This window comes from Eschrichtius robustus, chromosome 2 (assembly GCF_028021215.1).
Source record: "Eschrichtius robustus isolate mEscRob2 chromosome 2, mEscRob2.pri, whole genome shotgun sequence".
NCBI classification, from domain to species: domain Eukaryota; kingdom Metazoa; phylum Chordata; class Mammalia; order Artiodactyla; family Eschrichtiidae; genus Eschrichtius; species Eschrichtius robustus.
In genome coordinates this window covers 99,506,394-99,528,369 of record NC_090825.1, presented here as the reverse complement: position 1 = coordinate 99,528,369, position 21,976 = coordinate 99,506,394, and the positions used below count along the sequence as shown (strand labels likewise).

Below are 21,976 nucleotides of genomic sequence, written 5' to 3'. Positions count from 1 at the left end.
CTCTTCAATCAATAATTCTCCCTCTTCCACAGCAAACATTTGAAAGCAATTTCAAACAATTTCAACCAGTTACTGATCCACGTAGAAGTTCATATATCCAATGCATGTCTCTCTACCTTGTCTGGGGAATTGGGGAAACTCTGTAAAAAGCTTTGAATCTGTATTTCCCTGATAGTGCCAAAGAAAGGAGCTAAAATGGACATGAGTTTTAGGAGAATTGTTTCTAGGCTCTAGTGATCACTGCTTCCTCTACTACTTTTTTTGTTTCTATAAATCATCAATTTAATATTTCCTAGATCTTTGATGCAAGTGACAACAAGCATACTGATGATGAGTTTGTGGATTCTATCTTCCATTTAGATTTTAACATTTGTGCATCATAAAGCTTCCAAAATCTTGCCCATACCACAGAATCTGTTATTGAGTTGTTTTCTCAGTATTCTAAGAATGGAATTTTTTAAGCCTAGGAAATAAGCACTTTCTTTAAGTTCTCAGCAGCAACAAAGCAAAAAAGTCAAAACTGGAAGAAACCTTAGAAACTGGTTCCACATCTTTTGTAGATGAAGTGGATAACAAAAGTCATTTGTCTATGTTAGTTACTAATTTGGAGCAAAATTTGGTTGCCAAATCATGTTATTTCTTCCACCCACAATATTTCAAACTACATTGGATGGTTACTTTTTCTTTCTTGTACAATTACATATGCTTTTTCCTTTCTTAAATATATTTATACCTATTTACTTAAGACTCTGCTGCTGGCTTAATAATAATATTAATAGGTTATATATATATATAGCCTTTATGATGTTCTAGGCATTGTTGTTAACTGTTGACTCGTAATAACACATTAATGCTCACAACAGGAAACACAGAGTCTGCGTGCCTGTTATCACACAGCTAGTATGTGTCAGAGCCAGTATTTAAACCCAGGTGGTTTAATTTTAGATCTTAAATTCATAAATACTACAAAATTCTGCCTCTCAATGCTCAGCTGTATGTCACTCAGCTACTGCAAGTATATAATGGGCTACCATATTCATATATATATATATATATATATATATACACATATATACATATACATACATATACACTCCTTAGCTCTGGAAATGTAACACCGACTCCATAACTTCATTTTTCAAACTGACGCTCCTCCTATCACACTTTCCTGTCAGCCTTGTCCAAAAATCTCTAATGTGCATAACACCACACTCTGCAAGTCTGCTAGTAGCATTGCCACTTCTTATAATCTGACCCTTCCCTTAGTCAAGCTTATTATCTGTTACTTTCAATATACATCTTCCTTTAGTCAGGGCAGTGTTTTCACTGCTTCCCTCCCCAAGCCCCACAAGCTCCTTTCTGATTCTCAACTCTGTACCCTGAGACTTCAATCACATTTCTGGCGTGTTCTTGCCCTTTCTCACTGCCGGCCAAGTCCTACCCAACTCTCTAGTCCTATCTCAAGTATAAAAAAGTCCATGAATATTTCCTAATAAACACATCTTGCTCTCATCTAGACCAACCCACTGTTTTCATATCTCCATTTCAGTTAGCCTTTAATTATCTCTAATCCTAAAAATATGTGAGTGTACTTTCCTACTTAGATTTCAAGTTAATTGAGGGCAGGAATCATGATACACTTCTTGTCCAACACCTAACATCATAATGGACCAAAAGAAAGTGCCTAGTGAATATATGTGCATCAGTTCTTCATGTGTACTTATAAGACCTAACCCCCAAATTACTTTCAGCAGGAGAGTACACCATTCAATGAACTTTATAGTAAAATACTATTACAATAAAAAAAAAAAACAACTTAGGATTTTGTTTCCTAAACCTTACACTGAGGACTACAATATTTTAATTTCTAAACATTAGTTTTTCTTCAGAAATTTCAATAATTGGTTGAAAAATTAATTGTTTATGCTGGAGACTATAAATTACATAAGATACATATCAATAGGAGATGTTTTCAGTTTTAGTGTTATGATAAGGGATTACAGGGAGAGATTTTGACAACTAAACAGACAGCCAATACAAACTTCTAAAACATTTGTCTTCAAATGACTAGAAGCAAGATTACTCAAATAATATTTAAATCAATGTATGTTTTAAAGGTAAATTAGATTGTGTTTATGACAATTATATAAAGGATATCATGTGAAATCTTCAAATTTAAATCCTTAAGAATTTTTGTTTTCTATGAAACAGAAAACATTGATTTAGCTCTAATGCATAGATATATGTATTCTATAATGTTTTTAAAGAGGAAACATGTTCTAAATATATCCACAGTTAAATCTGACTATTTGCCCTCGGTGGCTAAGTCTTTAGTACACTGTTGCCACTTGGTACTGGCATACACAACAGAAATACTAGACTTTTTTTTTTTTTGTTAATAGAGGTAAATAAAAATTATTTAAGCTGTAAAATTATAAAATTCAATTTAAGCAATGTTGACAACAAAACATCATTCTCTCATTCCATTTCTCTCACTTGCCTTAAATAAAAGTAAATTTTAGTTCTGGCATTTCTAGATTGCTACATAGTCTCTCATAGTCCCTAGTACTTCTTTCCCTTGCTCTTGGCCCACCATACACATAAGCCTTCTTTCAGTTCCTTTAAGTACCTGTGCATGTTATCTTCTACATCAAGGATTTAATCACATTTCATTTATCTGTCTGACATTTTCTTACTAAATGAACGACTTTTAATCTCAGATCTGAGCTCAAATATCATTTCCTCATATAAGCTTTCCCAAACTTCTATCTTAGATAATATCTTCCAAACGTTTCATAAGAACTTGTATTCTCCTCTCATAGCATTATTAACGTTTTAGATGAAATATTTGCTTAAGACCTATTTCTCTCACGATTCCATATTCTCCAAGTTGACATATACATTGTTAGCTCACTGCTACTGTCTCTGGCATATACTAGACACATATAAAACGTAGGGAGAATGAATGAATGCACTAAAGAATGAATTTTACATGGAAGGAAAAATGCCTTAAGAGAAACATGTGATAGTTCAGCATTCGTTCTCCAACACTAAGACAAATATCTTCCTTGGCGAGAATCACCAGTATTTGGCTCAAGGAGGTTAATATTATTCAATCTTGGCTGTTTTGAAAGTGTCAGCTTCACTCCAGTCTAAACATATTGTGAAACTTACTTGATTGATTAAAAATATGCTGAAGAAGCCTTTTTTCCTATTTCAATATATTGCTCTCATAAGGCAAACATTATTGATTGGTACTTGATAATTCCATCTATCCTAAAAGTGTAATCATTCAATAATATATTTACCAATGGTATCCCACATAGAGATTTGACAGTGTGGGGATCATTTACGTTTTTGAATTATTGATGGTAAGTAGAAAGCACATGATGGCAACTGATGATAAATCAATTAACTTTGTATGATTCTTAAAAAGCATAATTTTTTAAATGTGGGGAATAGATTGCACCAAATGTAATTTTTTTCATCTCTTGAAAGTAAATATACCTATGATAGCTATATTTTTGTCAACTAAATCATCCATGGAACAACATGAATTACAAATATCACTTTAGGAAATGTTTGATAAACTAAATGATTTCTTTCTTCTCTTTTTTTCTTTCTTTCATTCTTTACTTCCTCCCTTCCTTTCTTCCTTCTTTCCTTTTTGTAAGTTCCTAGGTACCAAGAAGCACCTGATTCTACATGTACAATTTGATGTATTTCTTGGCTAAGTCATACCTAACAACTTAACATCAGATTGTGTATCTACAGACATCCATTGTGGCTTAAAAGGTGGCCACTAGATTAGTTTTCTTAACATGTGATGCTGTTCTTTTACAACAGGGACAGCTCCCTCTGACAGTCTTACAACATTTTGAGAATCACTGGTGATCTGGTCTACCAAGACTGGAATCATTTTCTAAAAGATGAAGCTATCCACATGAGATAGAACCTGGCTAAAAATTCAGCCTACATTATTTACTCTACCCTGATAAATGGCACTGGTTCTTAGCAGAGAAAAAGTTGGAATGCTTAATTTACTGATGAGATTAATTTTTTTAAAAAAACTTGAATATACAGAGAATGACTAAGATCTTCTAGTAGCACAGTAGGTTAACAGGTAAATGTAAACTACAGACATCTCCCTAGCCCCACACATATGGCCAGTCTCTGAGGAAAAATCTATAGGTTGTTTGGTTTCTTTTTTGAAAAAGTTTGGATTTTTCAATACACATTTAACTTCTTTTTCTCCTAATGATAACAAGTTTCAAGTAAGCCTGAAATCAAGCTTTCTCTTCAATAGTCAATGAAGAAATTAATTTTTCGGCAACTCAGAGTAATTTACCTCAAATAGACCTGACTGTAAAAATAAGATTTTAATATTTTCATCCAAATTTCAAAGGAAAGCTTGTTTTTATTCTCCAGAAGAAAAGTGCTCTTTTTCAATAATGATGTTGCACAATAATTTAAATTAAAATAATTTCTCTTGGGCTCCAGGTGAAGGGGAAACAATTTACTTTCATTTATCCTGAATTGTAATAGTGTTAAGCCAGTATTCCCTTACTGTCACTCCTGAAGGTGGATCTTCCTCCTGACTCATTTTCTGTTACAATGGCTCTCAACTCTGGCTACACTTTCAACACCTCTAGGAGCTTTTTAAAAACACCACTATCAGAGTCCAGCCCCAGATAAATTTAGACAAAATTTCTAGCACTAGAACCTGGGCAGCTATTGTTCTTTAAACTTCCCAGGTGATCCTAATGCACAATGATGGTTGCAAACCCTTAATCCAGTGTTTCATCTGAAAGAAATTAGTCAAAGGTAAATCCTAAGAAGTTAAGGGAAAATAGTCAACCAAACTCTGAGGTTCTAGATTTAGCTCACTTGGTTAAAGAAATCCTATTAAGATATGCTTCACCAAACAGTGCATATGAATTCCCACTGTAGCTCCAAATTTCTTATTTTCCTCAGAGACTGGAGGGTACAATTCAAAAAATCAATTATAACTTCAAAGGAGAGTTGTTTTCCCAGGTTCAAATCATGCTTAAGTAGAACAGGGCCAGGGCTTGGAAGCTGATCTTGTTTGCCTCAATAACACTAACTTCATGCCAAAGTCAGTCATAGTTAGGGTTGCCTGCACCATGGAAATCACATTCACCAACATATTTCCATTCTGAACACTAATGGAAATGATCCAAAACAATTAAAAAGTAATATAATTGAATAGAAGAAAAATTACTTTTAGAAAAGACTTAACAAATCTAAATACAATCTTCCAAAGATAATATAATTGTATTAAATCTTAAAATTTCACTGCCTCCAAACCTAAAAATATGGGTGCAAATAGGCTAAAGACAAAATGAAACCTACCAACCAACAAACAACAAACTTCCACAAATACAACAGAGGTCATCAAAACAAGAGCTGGTAGTCAGAGAAAGAGAGGGCTTTTAGAAATATTCTACAACGCATGACTTGGTTTAGCTCTATGTAATTCCCAAAAGTCTAATGAAAAGTACAGGAAGAAAGAGGTGATTTCACAACATCCTGAAAAAATTGTACTAAAAATCCATGGTTGGAAAGAGCATAATGAGAATCCATGGAGGCAGCTCAAAGAGGACCAAAATCCTCAGGAAAAGGAAACATGGTTGACCATTATGGTTTTGGTTCTCCTGCTGGGAGAAAAGCAGAGAGAAGAAGCAGAAACATTTCAGACACCCAGAGGTAAGATCCCACGGATAAACAAGAATTTAGTTAAACACAAGAAAAGAGAAAAGAGATTTCTGGGGTGGTATAAAGTAGCAGGACCTGTGAAAATATCTTCAATCCACTCTAAACTCAACACAGGGGCCTAAAATCAAATTGTGAATCACATCCTATTATGCTTGTAGAGGGTTAGAAAAAGACTTCGGAGGAATCCAGGATCAAATAGGGTTAAAAACTACTTAGGCAGCTGCTTTTTGATAAATGCAGAGAGTTTTAGAATTTGCGCCAAATTCACAGGTGCTATTTGAAGCCTGAAGAAATTCTGGCATGGATTACGATACATCTCCTGCAAAGTGAACTAGAGTATAAGACAGTGATAAACAAGGTACAGTTTAGTTTTTCTGATTAGGCTTATGCCTAGTCCCCGCTGATTCCAATTCCACCCCTATTTTCAAACACCATCTCTCAAATATACACAGAACACACACACAGGCTTGCTGCAGCTTTGAGGTGAAAAGTAACAGAAGCTCTATTTCAGAAGAAAATGAATGGATAATTTACATTAAAATTTCTAATAGAAAACATGGTTCTAATAAATCAACACCTAAGAGATAAAATAATAAAACAAGAGAAGACATGAAAAGGGAGACTGAAGAGGGAGTAGACAAATATAGGGCCAATAGTACACTATTACTGAATTAGTAAATATATTAAATGCAGAAAGGAGAATAGACAGGTGAAAATGTCTGACAAACAGGAAAAAATATATTCAGAATAAAGGCAAAGGACAAAACAGTGATTAAAGCAAATAATGAAAAGACTATGGGTGTGGAAGGCAAAGATGATCAACCCAAGGATAACTGGTTTCCCTGTAGGAGCAAATTCATTAATAAAATGTACATGTTTTCAGAGAGAGAGGAAAACTTTCCTGAAATACAGGAAGAATTGGAAATTAAGATGAAAGTACATAACATTTTCTAGGAGAAAAATTTGATATAAAACTATCAATAATGAAATATATCTTGATTAAGTAATTGAAATTCAAGGATGAAGAAATTTTTCAAAGTCACTTACAATTGGAAAAAGATCAGGGTATCTTCAGTCTTCTCCACTAATTCAAATGCAGAATACATTAGATCAATAACTCTGAAATTTTGAAGAAAATTTGACCCAACAGTACTGTACCAACCACATTGACATTCATAATAAAAGCTATAGCCTGCATCCTCAAACACAAAAAAATCACCAAGAAAATATAGCACAGACCTTCTTGGAGAAAACAAACATAAACTTCTCAAATTGAATTTTACTAATTAAGACATTAAAAAACACACTGAATTTACATAAAATGTAAGATGGAACAACTGGAAAAATAGGATTACAAGAGGTTGTTAGTTCCCAACCTCATGAGTTTCCTGGGTGAAATCTGAAACTAGCTTCCATACATGGAGGGCAAGGAGAGACCAAAGAATTAGGCAGACTACTTTGAATCTGTAGGTGGCCGCTTTAATAAGCAAGGGAATTTCCATATGAGGTTTGTCTTGGGCAGTTGTGAAACAAGTAGATCTCCGCATCTGCCTGCCAGAATGTTAAAAGTTTGTGTCGAGGCCTTAACTGGGTTTAGTCATGTTTACTGTCCAGATGGTCTCAACAACACATTGCTCTCTGAGAGCTGAGACCTTGAAAATGGCTCCCACTGTGAAAATGTTGAGCAGAATGTAAATTCCAAGGACCGGGGAGGGAGAGAGGAGCCACTGATTGCCCAGGTAAATCAGCAGTCATGTTCTCTCGATGACTTTCCCCAACAGAGATAAATGTTTGAAAATAAACCATATAAAAATACTTGAAAAGAAAACATTAAGGGAAAAAAAAAGGAAAGATGGCATGGTACCTAGAATAATGACTATCCCCTCCAAAGATGTAGGAACCTGTCAATGTGTCATATTACATGACAAAAGGTAGAATGGGGAGTTTACAGATGTGACCAAATTAAGGATCTTGAGATGGGGAGATTTTCCTGGATTATCCAGGTAGGTTCAATATAGTCACAAGGGTCTTATAAGAGGAAGGTAATGACAAAGAAGGACATGGAATGATGGAAGCAAATTTGGAGTGATACAATTGCTGGATGGAAGGGGGTCATGAGTGAAGGAATGTGGACAGCTTCTAGAACTTGAAAAAGGCAAGGAAATGGAATCTCTCCTAGATCCCAGGAGGAACCAGCCCTGCTGACATCTTGACTTTAGCTCAGTAAGACTGACTTTGGATTTCTAGAATCCAGAGTTATAATAAAAATTTGCAGTGTTTTAAACTGCTAAGTTTGTGGTAATTTGTTAAAGCAGCAATAGGAAACTAATACAGATGCAAAGAGTTTAGATGCATTCATTTTTTAAACTTTCCTTAAGGAAAACCAATAGGCATTAAATATACAAATAAATCAAGAAGTAATGCTTTTAATCTATTTCATCAAATTATAAGAGGAAACTAGGAAAAATTAAAGATAAGAAAACAGTAATCAGTACAGTGGTCAAGTGGTAGCTGGCATTGAAAAACAAAGGCTCTTAACTCAGAATATTATGTATACTACTAAATGTCTTTGATATAATAGCTAATCTTAAAAAACCCATTATAAACTTTCTAAATTAGCTGAGGGAAAACAGGCACACACAGACACATATATGAGTGCAAGTGCTCACACACACAAACACACAAATCAAAATTATAAACAAACAGATATGAGGAAAATAAAACAAAAATAACAAAATATTGAAAACAGAAGCATTAAAAACAGAGCAGACAACATAACAGAATCACAAACATATGTCACATCAATAAATATAAATTAATTCAATGGTAAAAGAAAAATTCATGTATTATATCAAAAAGTCTTTATATGTTGTTTGAAAGAAACATGTTAAAACACTATGATTGAGAAACCTAAATGTAAAAGAATAAATGAAGACATAATAGACAAATGTTAATATGAGGGGAGGAAAATATAATCTCAATAAGTGCAGAAAATGAACTTGGAAAAATGTAACACTCTTTAATGATTACTTAGGAAAAAAAAACTTAGAAAAAAAAAAAAAAAACAGAGAGAGAGAGAGACAGAGAAGAGAACTTTCTCAGTCTGATAAGTATCTATAAAAACCCCAGAGAAAACATCAAACTTAATGGTAAAATACTGAATGATTTCCCTCTGAGATCTGGAAGAAGACAGATGTACTTCCCAGCACCACTGCTGTTCAACATTGTCCCTAAGGACCAAACTTTTGAAATAACTGAAGAAATAAAAGTTATAAGTGTGGGGAAGGAAGAAATAAAACTTTCATTATTCATGGATGATCTGATTGCATATATAAAAAATATGAAATAATCCATAGAAAAATTATGAAAATCAGTAAGTGAAACTAGCAAAATCACTGAATTTATTAACATAAAATGATGTATTTCTATATTGAAAAAAACAAATAAATAAAATTAATAAACAAAATATGCCATTTATACTAGCAGCATAATACATCAGATATGGAGGAGTATATATCTAAGGAAACACCTTCAAGGCTCCTATAGAGAATACTACACAATATGATGAAACAAATTAAAAGACAAATAAATGGAGGGATCATTATGTTTTGAATTGAATATTGCATATCAAAAATGTGAATTTTCCTCAAACTGATCTATATAGTGAATGAAATTGCCCAAAAGTCCCAGGAGTCTTTTTTGGGAATACGGGAAAATTGATTCTAAAATTTATGTAGAAATAAGAAAGGTTAAGAATAGCCAAGGCAAGATAAGAACAGAAGCTAAGGACTTAACATTACCATATATCAAGACCAGAGCTGTTGTGATTACGACAGTTTGTTATTGGTATATGCACAAAAAATAGATCAAAGGAGCAGAATAGAGAGGCCAGAAACAGACCAACATACAGAGTCAATATATTCAAGATAAAGGTGGTGGGGAAATACAGTAGGAAAAGTGTTGCCTATTCCAATAAAGATTTTTAAAAATTTTTAAAACATATTTATTGAAGTATAATTGCTTTACAATGTTGTGTTAGTTTCTGCTGTATAACAAAGTGAATCAGTTATATGCATACATATATCCCCATATCCCCTCCCTCTTGTGCCTCCCTCCCACCCTCCCTATGCCACCCTCTAGGTGGTGACAAAGCACCGAGGTGATCTCCCTGTGCTATGCAGCTGCTTCCTACTAGCTAGCTATTTTATATTGGGTTGTGTATATATGTCAATTCTACTCTTTCACTTCGTCCCAGTCTACCCTTCCCCCTCACCATGTCCTCAAGTCCATTCTCTACCCGCTGTGTCTTTATTCCTGTCCTGTCCTTAGATTCATCAGAACCATTTTTTTTTTTTGATTCCATATTATGTGTTAGCATAGGTATTTATTTTTCTCTTTTTGACTTACTTCACTCAGTATGACAGACTCTAGGTCCACCCACCTCACTATAAATAACTCAGTTTCGTTTCTTTTTATGGCTGAGTAATATTCCATTGTATATATGTGCCACATCTTCCTTATCCATTCATCTATTGATGGACACTTAGGTTGCTTCCATGTCCTGGCTATTGTAAATAGTGCTGCAATGAACATTGTGGTACATGACTCTTTTTGAATTATGGTTTTCTCAGGGTATATGCCCAGTAGTGGGATTGCTGGGTCGTATGGTAGTTCTATTTTTAGTTTTTTAAGGAACCTCCACACTGTTCTCCACAGTGGCTGTATCAATTTACATTCCCATCAATAGTGCAAGAGGGTTCCCATTTCTCCACACCCTCTCCAGCATTTATTGTTTGTAGATATTTTAATGATGGCCAATCTGACCAGTGTGGTGTGATACCTCATTGTGGTTTTGATTTGTATTTCTCTAATGATTAGTGATGTTGAGCATTCTTTCATGTGTCTGTTGGCAATCTGTATATCTTCTTTGCAGAAATGTCTATTTAGGTCTTCTGCTCATTTTTGGATTGGGTGGTTTGTTTTTGTGATATTGAGCTGCATGAGCTGCTTGTATATTTTGTAGATTAATCCACTGTAAGTTGCTTCATTTGCAAATATTTTCTCCCATTCTGAGGAGAAGGTTGTCCTCAGACAACCCTCTGAGTGTTGTCCTTTCGTCTTGTTTCGTCTTGTTTATGGTTTTTGCTGTGCAAAAACTTTTAAGTTTCATTAGGTCCCATTTGGTTTTGTTTTTATTTCCATTCCTCTAGGAGGTGGGCCAAAAATGATCTTGCTGTGATTTACATCATAGAGTGTTCTGCCTATGTTTTCCTCTAAGAGTTTTACAGTGTCTCGCCTTACATTTAGGTCTTTAATCCATTTTGAGTTTATTTTTGTGTATGGTGTTAAGGAGTGTACTAATTTCATTCTTTTACATGTAGCTGTCCAGTTTTCACAGCACCACTTATTGAAGAGGCTGTCTTTTCTCAACTGTATATTCTTGCCTCTTTTATCAAAGATAAGGTGACCATACGTGCGTGGGTTTATCTCTGGGCTTTCACTCCTGTTCCATTGATCTATATTTCTGTTTTTGTGCTAGTACCATACTGTCTTGATGACTGTAGCTTTGTAGTATAGTCTGGAGTCAGGGAGTCTGATTCCTCCAGCTCCATTTTTCTTTCTCAAGATTGCTTTGGCTTTTCAGGGTCTTTTGTGTTTCCATACAAACTGTGAAATTTTTTTGTTCTACTTCTGCAAAAAATGTCATTGGTATCTTGATTGGGATTGCATAGAATCTACAGATTGCTTTGGGTAGTATAGTCATTTTCACAATGTTGATTCTTCCAATCCAAGAACATGGTATATCTCTCCATCTGTTTGTATCATCTTTAATTACTTTCATCAGTGTCTTATAGTTTTCTGAATACAGGTCTTCTGTCTCCATAGGAAGGTTTATCCCTAGGTATTTTATTCTCTTTGTTGCAATGGTAAATGGGAATGTTTCCTTAATTTCTCTTTCAGATTTTTCATCATTAGTGTATAGGAATGCAAGAGATTTCTGTGCATTAATTTTGTATCCTGCTACTTTACCAAATTCATTGATTAGCTCTAGTAGTTTTCTAGTAGCATCTTTAGGATTCCCTATGTATATCATGCCATCTGCAAACAGTGACAGTTTTACTTCTTCTTTTCTGATTTGGATTCCTTTTATTTCTTTTTCTTCTCTGATTGCTGTGGCTAAAAGTTTCAAAACTATGTTGAATCATAGCCGTGAGAGTGGGCAACCTTGTCTTGTTCCTGGTCTTAGAGGAAATGCTTTCAGTTTTTCACCATTGAGAACGATGTTGTCTCTTGGTTTGTCATATATGACCTTTATTATGTTGTGGTAGCTTCCCTCTATGCCCACTTTCTGCAGAGTTTTTATCATAAATGGGTGTTGAATTTTGTCAAAAGCCTTTTCTGCATCTGTTGAGATAATCACATGGTTTTTATCCTTCAGTTTGTTAATATGGTGTATCACATTGATTGATTTGTATATATTGAAGAATCCTTGTATTCCTGGGATAAACTCCACTTGGTCATGGTATATGATCTTTTTAATGTGCTGTTGGATTCTGTTTGCTAGTATTCTCTTGAGGATTTTTGCATCTATATTCATCAGTGATACTGGTCTGTAGTTTTCTTTTTTTGTGACATCTTTGTCTAGTTCTGCTATCAGGGTGATGGTGGCCTTGTAGAATGAATTTGGGTGTATTCCTCCCTCTGCTATATTTTGGAAGAGTTTGAGAAGGATAGGTGTTAGATCTTCTCTAAATGTTTGATAGAATTCGCCTGTGAAGCCATCTGGTCCTGGGCTTTTGTTTGTTGGAAGATTTTTAATCACAGTCTCAATTTCAGTGCTTGTGATTGGTCTGTTTATATTTTCTATTTCTTCCTGGTTCAGTCTTGGAAGGTTGTGCTTTTCTAAGAATTTGTCCATTTCTTCCAGGTTGTCCATTTTGTTGGCATATAGTTTCTTGTAGTAGTCTCTCATGCTCCTTTGTATTTCTGCAGTGACAGTTGTTACTTCTCCTTTTTCATTTCTAATTCTGTTGATTTGAGTCTTCTTTTTTTTCCTGTTGAGTCTGGCTAATGGTTTATGAATTTTGTTTATCTTCTCAAAGAAACATCTTTTAGTTTTATTGATCTTTGTTATGTTTCCTTCATTTCTTTTTCATTTATTTCTGATCTGATGTTTATGATTTCTTTCCTTCTGCTAACTTTGGGTTTTTTATGTTCTTCTTTCTCTAATTGCTTTAGGTGGAAGGTTATGTTGTTTGAGATTTTTCTTGTTTCTTGAGGTAGGATTGTACTGCTATAAACTTCCCTCTTAGAACTGCTTCTGCTGCATCCTATAGGTTTTGGGTTGTCGTGTTTTCATTGTCATTTGTTTCTAGGTATTTTTTGATTTCCTCTTTGATTTCTTCAGTGATCTCTTGGTTATTTAGTAGCATATTGTTCAGCCTCCATGTGTTTGTATTTTTTACAGTTTTTCTCCTGTAATTGATATCTAGTCTCATAGCGTTGTGGTCGGAAAAGACACTTGATACGATTTCAGTTTTCTTAAATTTACTGAGGCTTGATTTGTGACCCAAGATATGATCTATCCTGGAGAATGTTCCATGAGCACTTGAGAACACAGTGTATTCTGTTGTTTTTAGATGGAATGTCCTATAAATATCAATTAAGTCTATCTGATCTAATGTGTCTTTTAAAGCTTGTGTTTCCTTATTTATTTGCACTTTGGATGATCTGTCCATTGGTGAAAGTGGGGTGTTAAAGTCCCCTACTATGATTGTGTTACTGTCGATTTCCCCTTTTATGGCTGTTAGTATTTGCCTTATGTATTGAGGTGCTCCTATGTTCGGTGCATAAATATTTACAATTGTTATACCTTCCTCTTGGATCGATCCCTTGATCATTATGTAGTGTTCCCCTTTGTCTCCTGTAATAGTCTTTGTTTTAAAGTCTATTTTGTCAGATATGAGAGTTGCTACTCCAGCTTTCTTTTGATTTTCACTTGCATGGAATATCTTTTTCCATCCCCTCACTTTCAGTCTGTATGTGTCCTTAGCTCTGAAGTGGGTCTTTGTAGACAGCATATATATGTGTCTTGTTTTTGTATCCATTCAGCCAGTCTGTGTCTTTTGGTTGGAGCATTTAATCCATTTACATTTAAGGTAATTATCAATATGTATGTTCCTATTACCATTTTCTTAATTGTTTTGGGTTTGTTATTGTGAGTCTCTTCCTTCTCTTGTGTTTCCTGCCTAGAGAAGTTCCTTTCACATTTGTTTTAAAGCTGGTTTGGTCGTGGTGAAGTCTCTTAACTTTTGCTTGTCTGTAAGGTTTTAATTTCTCCATCAAAACTGAATAAGATCCTTGCTTGGTAGAGTAATCTTGGTTGTAGGTTTTTCCCTTTCATCACTTTAAATATGTCCTACCACTCCCTTCTTAAGTATTGTTCTTGATACATAATTAGCATAACACTTAGCATAGAACGTTTAGTCTTAATGTCTTTTTCTAATTTCTTCTGTATAGATGGCTTACCAAAATTATACCTGTCTAATTACACTACTTGCTAATGCTTACCTCTATTTATTTCTATTTATGTTCCCTAGGGACATGAACCATGTCTTATTCGTCTTTTTATTCTTTACCAGTACCCAGAAGAGTGTTCTTGTAGTATATAAATAACATTTTTTATGCAGTAATTAATGAAGTTGCAAAAATATTCAAGAAACAAGATCTCAGCAAAGATTAGCATTTGATCCAGTCAGTACCTTTTACTTGATATTTGCTTATCTCAGTAGGTGACCCTGTATCTCTGCTCAGTGCTTTTTGCTAAATAGCCTTGTACAGGAAGGACATGCCTGCTCAAGGCTGTAATTACAGTACTGAACACAGTTCAGTCACTCACTCTCTGATGAGGTAAAATCAACTTGGTACACAGATGTGGCTACCAAGATTATAGACCAAGTTCTGAGCTCTGAGCTTAAGATGTGAAATCTAAGATACGTTGTGAGCCCATGAATTTTTACAGTGGTTTGGCCTAGGTTCATATATAAGAAGTCACTAATAGTTTAAAAGGGCCTACTAACATATGTAAAATCATTCCCAGTGTCAAATTAAGATGACAGAGTAGGAGGACATAAAACTCACCTCCTCCCAGGAACACATCAAAAATATATCTACATGTGGAACAATTCTCATTGAAAACTAAGTGGAGTCTGGCAGAAAGACTCCTGCGCAACCTAGGCTATAAGAAAAATCCACATGGAATTGGATCAGAAGGGAAGAAAACCAATCAGGTCACAATCTGTGCCCCTGGGATGGGACTCAGAAGAAAAAGGAGATTACATGGGCAGAGAACCTTCCTGGGGAGTGAATGGTTCAAGCCACATACTGGGTGCCACAGTCCTGGGGTCTGACAAGGGGAAGACGATCCCCCTTGGCTGACTGGAGGGCTGGTGGACTAACAGGAGTACTGTGAGAAGCCTAGATTCCACTTGTGAGGAGTGCATGAAGGCTTTCTTGCTCCTGAAACAGGGTGGAGAGGGTGGATTGAAACCCTGTGAGTAAATGACTGATTTCCTGTGATGGACCCAGCGTGCACCCCAGCCTGGGCTGACAAACACTCCAGCCCTGCTGGCCTTGTGTTGCAGCCCCACAGTGAAATGAATGCTGTGACAACTGAGGAGAAAGCTCAGCCATGAGACACTGAGGCAGCTCAAACTGTAAGCAGTTCTGAGCAGGGAGGGGGCAGCCACTACTGGCAATTGCAGAGGAGGCATACCAGAGTCAGTGTGGATCTCTGATGGCATCCCAACCAGTACAGCCTTCACCCCAACCCTCACCAAATGCCCAGTAGGGAAACTGAGCAGGACCCTGTGGGGCTCCTGGGCATGGAAGCCTTTCTGTGTCCCCCGTTTCTTCTTTGTAGGAAACAGACTTCAGCCTCCATGACCTTCCCTGAGTTCCAGAGGGCAGGTTCAAACAGTTGCCAGTCAGGGAAGGGAGGGGATGCAGAGACAAGGTAGGAGCAGCCAAGAAACAACAGTGCAGCCTTGGGCAGGATCCTGGTTCTACCTCAATGGATACACATAATAATATGTTTGAGCTTTTCTACAGAACTAAAAACCCCAACAAATGGAAGATGTTAACTACTTGATGAAGCATTCTTCATTCCAGAGAGAAGGTCACATTTTGATAACATCAAGAACCACAGAAGCTGATTAGGAGTTGCCTGAGGCCAGATTAAAGGAATGCAGGCGCTGCACACACCCTGATCCTTATCAGCAACCCGGCCCTTGAACCATTGCCAAATAACTCCTCACCAAATCCCCCTGGGTGGGGACAGTTTTTGAGGGCACGAGCCCTCTGTGTCCCCGTTTGCCTGGCAAAGCAATAAGGCTACTTTTTTCTACTTCACCCAAAACTCTGTCTCTGAGATTCAATTTAGCATCAGTGCACGGAGACTGAGTTTTCACATCAATACCAGCTCCTCTTGCTCCAGCACTGCTTCCTTCTGGGATGAGGGCGCCAGTGCTGGGAGGGGGAAGAGCACACACTAAAAGAGAACTGAGCTAGCTTGGACCCAACCCTCAGCATTTCTGCTCCAGCAACTTGAGACCCGACCCTACCCCTGATAGGGTTGTGAAGGCCACTGAGCAGAGGGAAAGTGCCACTTCACACCTGAGTCTGGCGGTACGCCTCCATCTCCAGCTCCACCTCCTACCAAGGCAATAGCTGCCAGCACACCATGAGGAAAGACGTGACTTGTGTTCTCATCAAATCCAGCTCTCCCACCAAAGCCACTGGGCACATGTAAACTATACAGGGATGCTCCCACATAAGGACACCCTTCAAGACCACCATAGGTAACTGTTTCACTTAATTTCAGAGACAGAGAAAGATAAGAAAAATGAGAAGATTTTGTCTCAATTGAAAGAGCAAGAGAAAACCCCTGGAAAAGCAAATAATGAAACAGAAATAAACAATTTACCAGTAAAGAATTCAAAGCATTAGTAATAAGAATGCCAACTGAATTAGGGAAAAGAATAGGTGAGCACAGTGAGAAGTTTAACAAGGAACTAAAAAATAAAAAAGTACTAGTTATAACTGAAGAATAACTGAAATGAAAAACACACTACAAGGAATGAAAAGCAGACTAGGTGATACAGAAGAATGCATAAGTGATCTGGAAGATAAAATAATGGAAATCACCCAGTCAGAACAGCAAAAAGAAAAACAAATTTAAAAAATTAGAACAGTTTAAGGGATCTTTGGGATAACATCGAGTACACAAACATTCACATTTTATGGGTCCCAGAAGGAAAAGAGAAAGTGAAGGGGATCAAAAATGTATTTAATGAAATTATGGCTGGAATTTCATAAGCCTGAAGAAGGAAACAGATATCTAGGTACAAAAAGCACAGAGGGTCCCAAAAAAGATGAGCCCAAATAGACCCACATTAAGACATATAATTAAAATGGAAAAGTTAAAGATAAAGAAAAAAATCTAAAGGCAGCAAGAGAAAAACAGAGACATATACAAGCAACACCCCATGAGGCTAACAGCTGATTTTGCTGCAGAAAGTTTGAAGACCAGAAGGGAGTGGCATGATATATTCAAAGTGCTAAAAGGGAGAAACCTGCAACCTAAGATACTCTACCTAGCAAGAGTATAATTTAGAATAGAAGGAGAGTTAAAAACTTTTCAGACAAACAAAAATGAAAAAGTTCATCAATACTAAACTGACCTGAAAAGAAATGTTAAAAGGTCTTCTCAAGGTGGAAAAGAAAAGGCTATAACAAGAAATAAGAAGCAAGAACAAGAAATAAGTAGGAAAAGGAAAAAATGTCACCAGTAAAGGCAAATATATAGTAAAGAATGAGGATCAATGACTTAAATGAGCTAGTACAAAAATTAAAAGACAAAAACTGTAAAATCAAGTATAACTACATAATAAGTAAAGGAATAAACATGAAGATGTAAAGTCTGACATCAAAAGCACAAAATGTGGGAGCAGGGAGTAAAAAATGTAGATCTTTTAGAAAGTGTTTGAACTTGAAGGACTACCAGTTTAAAACAAATAGATATAGTTATAGGTCAACATGTACAAACCCCATGGTAACCACAAATCAAAAACCTACAATAGATACACAAAAACAAGGTTGAAAGGAATACAAGCATACCACTAAAGAAAAGCATCAAACCACAAGGGAGGAAACTAAAAGAAGAAAAGAACAGTGAAGAACTACAAAAACAACAGAAAACAAGAAATAAAATACAATAAGTACATAACTATGAATCATTACTTTAAATGTCAATGGACTAAATGCTCTAATCAAAAGACACAGGGTGGCTGATTGGGTAAAAAAGAAGACGGGGGCTTCCCTGGTGGCTCAGTGGTTGAGAATCTGCCTGCCAATGCAGGGGACATGGGATCGAGCCCTGGTCTGGGAAAATCCCACATGCCACGGAGCAACTGGGCCCATGAGCCACAATTACTGAGCCTGCGTGTCTGCAGCCTGTGCTCCGCAACAAGAGAGGCCGCGATAATGAGAGGCCCGCGCACCGCGATGAAGAGCGGCCCCCACTTGCCACAACTAGAGAAAGCCCTCGCACAGAAACGAAGACCCAACACAGCCATAAATGAATAAGTAAATAAATAAATAAATAAACCCAAATTTAAAACAACAACAACAACAACAACACATTTCTTAAAAAAAAAAAAAAAAGAAGACTCATCTACATGCTGCCTACAAGATAGTCACTTCAGAACTAAAGACACACACAGAGAAGCTGGAAAAAAATATTTCATACAAATGGCAATGACAAGAAAGTGGGGGTAGCAATACTCACATGATACAGAAGACTTTAAAAACAAAGTCTATAACAAGAGACAAAGAAGGACATTATATAATGATAAAGGGATCAATACAAGAAGAAGATATTATACTCATCAATATATATACACCCAATACAGGAGCACCTAAATATATAGAGCAAATAATAAAGACATAAAGAGATAAACTGACTATAATAAATAGTAGCAGGGTACTTCAACACCCCACTTACATCAATGTCTTACATCAAAGACAGAAAGCCAATAAGGCATCAGTGGTCTTAAATGACACAAGAGACTAGTCAGGCTAATAGATATCTAAAGGACACTCCACCTAAAGACAGCAGAGTACACATTCTTTTCAAACTCATGTGGAGCATTCTCCAGGAGTGATTACATGCAAGGCCACCAAAGGTCTCAACAAGTTTAAAAGGATAGAAATTATATCAAGCATTATTTCTGATCACAACAATAGAAATCTTTTACACAAAGAAAAATAGTAAAAGCACAAACACATGGAGGCTAAAAAACATGCTACTGGAAAAAATTTGAGTCAAAGAGGAAATCAGAAAATACCTCAAGACAAACGAAAATAGGAACACAACTGTCCAAAATCTGTGGGATGCAGCAAAAGCAACTGAGATAAAATAAGAGGGAAGTTTATAATGATACAGGCCTACATCAAGAAACAAGGAAACTCTCAAATAAAAATCCTAGCCTATTAGTATATAAAGGAACTTGAAAAAGAAGAACAAACAAAGCCAAAAGTCAGCAGAAAGAATGAAATAGTAATGATCAGAGAAGAAATAAATAAAATAGAGACCCCCCCCCCAAAAAAAAAGAAAGAAAAAAGAAAAGATAAATGAAACCAAGAGCTGGTTCTTTGCAAAGAAAAAACAAAATTGATAAACATTTGGACAAGTTCACCAAGAAAAAAGAGAGAGGGCTCAAATAAACAATATAAGAAATGAAAGAGGACAAATAAGATACCACAGGGATTAAAAAAAAGTCTTAAACAAATTGGACAACATATAAGAAATGGACAAATTTCTAGAAATATCCAACTTTCCAAGACTGAATCAAGAAGAAATAACCAATCTGAACAGACCTACCCCTAGTAATGAAATTGAATTTGTAATTAAAACACTCCCAGCAAACAAAAGCACAGAACTGGATAGCTTCACTGGGGAATTCTACCAAACGCATAAAGAAGAGCATACCTATCCTTCTCAAAACCTTCCAAAAAACTGAAGAGGGTCAAACACTCCCAAATTCATTCTATGAGGCCAACATTATCCTAATACCAAAACCAGACAAAGACATTAGAAAAAAACAAAATTACAGGCCAATATCTCAATAATGAATATAGATGCAAAAATTCTCGAAAAAATATTAGCAAATCTAATTCAAAACTATAAAAAAAGGATCATACACCATGATCCAGTGGGATTTATTCCAGGGACACAAGGTTGGTTCAATATTTGCAAACCAATCAATGTGATACACCATGTTAACAAAAGGAAGGATAAAAATCGCATAATTATCTCAATAGACACAGAAAAAGCACTTGCCAAAATTCAACATCCATTTATGATAAAAGCTCTCATCAAAGTTGGTATAGAGGGAACAAATCTCGACACAATAAAGGCCGTCTATGAAAAACCCACAGCTAACATCATACTTAGTGCTGAAAAGCTAAAAGCATTTCCTCTAAAATCAGGAGCAAGACAAGGATGTCCACCCTCACCACTTCTATTTAACATAATATTGGAAGGCTTAGCACAGCAATTAGACAAGAAAAAGAAATGAAAGGCATCCAAATTGGAAGAGAGGAGGTAAAATTGTCACTATTTGCAGATGACATGACACTTTATATAGAAAACTCTGAAGTCACCAAAAAAGTTATTAAAACTAATAAATACATTCAGTAAAGTTGCAAGATACAAGATTAATATACAGAAATCTGATGCTTTTCTCTACACTAATAATGAACTACCAGAAAGAAAAATTAAGGAAACAATCCCATTTATAATCACATCAAAAGAATAAAATACCTAGGAAAAAACGTAACCAAGGAGGTGAAAGACCTATACTCTGAAAACTATAAAACTTTGATGAAGAAATTTGAAAATGATATGAAGAAATGGAAAGATATCTCATGTTCTTGGACTGGAAGAATTAATATTGTTAAAATGTCCATACTACCCAAGCAATCTATAGATTTAATGCAATCCCTATTAAAATACCCAAGGCATTTTCCACAGAACTAGAAAAAATAATCTGAAAAGTTATATGGAACCACTAAAGACCCTGAATTACTAAAGCAATATTGAGAAAAAGGAACAAAGCTGGAGGTATCATGCGCCCTGACTTCAGATTATACTACAAAGCAGTAGTAATCAAAACAGCATGGTACTAGCACAAAAACAGACATATAGCTCAGTGGAACAGAATAGAGAGCACAGGAAAATACCCACACACTTATTCCCAATTAATCTATGACAAAGGAGGCAAGAATATACAATGGAGAAAAGACAATAAGTGGTTCTGGGAAAACTGGACAGCTACATGTAAAAGAATGAGATTAGAACATTTCCTCACACCATATATAAAAATAAACTCGAGATGGAGTCAAGACCTAAATGTAAGACCTTAAAACATAAAATTCCTATAAGAGAATGTATGCAGGACACTCTTTGACATAAATCGTAGCAATATTTTTTTGGATCTGTCTCCTAAGGCAAAAGAAATAAAAGCAAAAATAACCAAATGGGACCTAATTAAACTTAAGAGCTTTTGCATAGCAAAGGAAACCATTGACAAAACAAAAAGACAACCTACTGAATGGGAGAAGATATTTGCAAATGATATGACTGATAATTGGTTAATATCCAAAACATATAAACAGCTCATATGACTCAATTAAAAAAAAAAAAAATGGGCAGAAGGCCTGAGTAGACATTATTCCAAAGAAGATATACAGGATGGGCAACAGGCACATGAAAAAATGCTCAACATCACTAATCATGAGAGAAATGCAAATCAAAATCACAATGAGAGTGCTTGCTTTGGCAGCACATATACTATAATTGGAACAATACAGAGAAGATTAGCATGGCTCCTGCCCAAGGATGACATGTGAATTCTTGAAGCAAAAACCACAATGAGATATCACCTCATACCCATCAAAATGGCTGTTATCAAAATATCTACAAATAACAAATGTTGGCCAGGATGTGGAGAAAAGGGAACCCTAGTACACTGTTAGTGGTATTGCACATTGGTGCAGACACTATGGAAAACATTATGGAGTTTCCTCAGATAACTAAACATAGAACTGCCATATGATCCAGCAATTCCACTGCTGGGTATATATCCGAAAAAAATGAAAACACTAATATGAAAAGATA

At 35.8% G+C, this 21,976-nt stretch overlaps 1 non-coding gene across 1 annotated transcript; it reads left to right on the top strand.

The window, feature by feature from the left end:
- The first annotated feature begins 21,625 nt into the window (after positions 1-21,625).
- On the top strand, positions 21,626-21,732 carry LOC137760310 (U6 spliceosomal RNA). The gene has a single exon (XR_011073274.1). It is a non-coding gene; the product is annotated as a U6 spliceosomal RNA (small nuclear RNA).
- The last annotated feature ends 244 nt before the right edge of the window (positions 21,733-21,976 follow it).